Genomic DNA, 2517 nt, shown 5'->3' on the forward strand with positions numbered 1-2517 from the left:
GGCATTTCCAAAGCCTGCCCATCTTCCAGTATGGAGTGTAGGTCTCCTTCCAGCTCATTTGCCTCATTCACTTTATCTTGTTTCTGGACATGTGCAGATATGGTCATCAGCTTCTGTTTTTCTGTGGACTTAATAATTAGATGGGTATGTATTTTGGTATTTTTTATGCTTTCTGAATGCCTCCATGTAGATGTGATCAGGAAATGGGCTTCTGTTTTCACTCTTCTTCCTGAGAAGTTTCAAGATACCACTGTTGGTCATTTTGACATAACTTAGGATTTAATTTTCTGCTTATTTCCTTTTTTGTCTGCTTGACCCACTCCACAACCCCCGTTCAGGACTTTTTTTCTAGTTGTAAACAGTTCAGGGCTGGCTGTGGCTGTTTGGTTTTAATTGGAAACTGTCTCTGTAAATTTCATGGAGATCTGTGCGCATGCATAGTAGAACCCTCCAAGGGTGGGGCTGGGGTGCCCACTAGCTCAGGCACCCCATCATCACCAGAATGGAAGTACGCAGACAGCAAGAGACCAATGAACAGATACCAAAAGAAAAGAAAGTCCCCACCTTTATCTTAGCGGTTCTGCCAGGCGTCTGTGGCCGCTCCAATCCTTCCCCCACGTGGCTCACCCAAGATCGCGGCTCCAGGAGCAGCTGAGCATCCCGGACTAGAAAGCAATAGATTTCTGCTTCTGCCACAAACTCCCCCGCCTATGAGCCTTCCAACCTTCTAAATATTCTGTTATATGTGGTTCAAAGTTCTGGGACCGTCCCCTGAGCCTGCTTGGTCGGGTATTCTGTGTTGTTGTTGGCGGAGTTCCTTTACTGCACTTCCACCCACTCCACCATCTTGTTTGTTCTCCCGAGAAGATTTTTGACTCTTATATTTTGGGCATGTTTCCAGGAGGGCCCAACCTTGGAGAAGGACATCACGCATGGGAAAGTGGATGGTCAGTACAAAAGCAAGACCTCAATACCACCAAGAAAAGAAGAGCTGGAGTGGAACACATCTTTGGACCAGGGTCCGTGCCCTGTGAACCTCCTAGACCCAGGGAAAAACTGATGCCAATATACATGGAGATATCCAAGGGATGTCAAGCCCACATATGTTGAATGGAGACAAGGACTTTGCCCCAGAGCTGACACAAAGAAAAAGCCTTCCCCTACAGCTGGCATCCTGAATTCAGACTTCTAGCCTCCTAAATTATGAGAGAATTAATTTGTTTGTTAAAGCCATCCACTTGTGTAAAAATAGCACAAGATAACTGAGACACCTATATTGGTTTACAAAGTCCTGGTGTGGTGCTGTGGATTAATGTGCCAGATTGCAAAGCCATTTGAACTGCAGGGTCAGTGGTCCAAGCTCAAAAGCTGCTCCTCAGAAAGCCTATACAGGGTCGCTATGGGTCAGAACCGATTTGATGGCACTTAAACAACAACATATTGGTTTACACAAGCTCATTCACCCAGAAGTCATGTTCTCAGTGCTAACATGGACATTTTTGTAAATGCTTGCTTTTACCAGGAGAACAAACATAACCCAATTTTGTGATCCATTAGTTCATAAGGTGTTTAGGCTTATGAGCTTGATGTACACATCATGATATACAAAAAAAAGAGTATCTCAGTAACATCCTTTCAAGATTATAAATTTATGCCGCTTGCTATCAAGTATGTTTCAACTCATGGTGACCTCATGAGTTTCAAAGTAAAACTGCCCTCCACAGAGCTTTCAATGGTTATGATCTTGCAGAAGTAGATCTTCACGTCTTTCTTCTGAGGCACCTCTGGGTGGATTCTAACCACCATCCTTTTAATTTGCAGCCTTGTACTACCCAGGAACTCCTAGTGATATGATATTTTAAATACCAGCTCTCACTCTCACTGGATTAGGGATAAGGTACATTACACAGCCAAGGAACAGAATAAGAGTAAACTTTAGCTTCATGAAAACTAATGGCGAGAACTTAGTCAAAATGCCAAATGGCACAAATACTGTCATTTTATATGACACAAAGAAAATTATGTGATAAGACTAATATAAAGTACTACTATACAAACACACACATTTTACTCAAGGAAAATGCAATAATCAAAAATATAACCATTTTTGCGGACCGTGTAAAACTGGTCAGAGGTTCAAGGCCCTATAGGCCCGAGTGTAACAAATGAAGCCACTTGGCAGTTAATAGCAAATTGTTTTTCATCAAATTTTTTAGTCATATTTATTTAATTCCAAACATGAGCCCTGGATGTCCACAGAGAAATGCAATATTCCCCTAAGTTTCTAAGGTCAAGATTTTCCCCCTAGAACCAAGGCAGTAAAACTTCCTCAGAGGACGAACAAGGACAGGTTTACTGGGCTTAAGCAGGGAGGCTCTGGAGAAGAACTGCCCGGGGTATATTCACTTGGGGTGGAGCGGTAAATTCTGGGAATACGGGATTAAGGACAATGGGGACAACGCCCTCGGACCACCCTGGGTTCAATCAGTTTGATCCAAGTGAAGGTTAAACCCAGTA

The 2517-nt window shown here is 43.1% G+C and overlaps 1 protein-coding gene across 1 annotated transcript in view; it reads right to left on the reverse strand.

The window, feature by feature from the left end:
• The window catches only part of ATR (ataxia telangiectasia and Rad3 related), a 164001-nt gene that overhangs the window by 115183 nt on the left and 46301 nt on the right, over positions 1-2517 (reverse strand). The gene's annotated exons all lie outside the window — the stretch shown is intronic.

The sequence above is a fragment of the Chrysochloris asiatica genome, unplaced genomic scaffold (assembly GCF_000296735.1).
Source record: "Chrysochloris asiatica unplaced genomic scaffold, ChrAsi1.0 scaffold00136, whole genome shotgun sequence".
NCBI lineage: Eukaryota > Metazoa > Chordata > Mammalia > Afrosoricida > Chrysochloridae > Chrysochloris > Chrysochloris asiatica.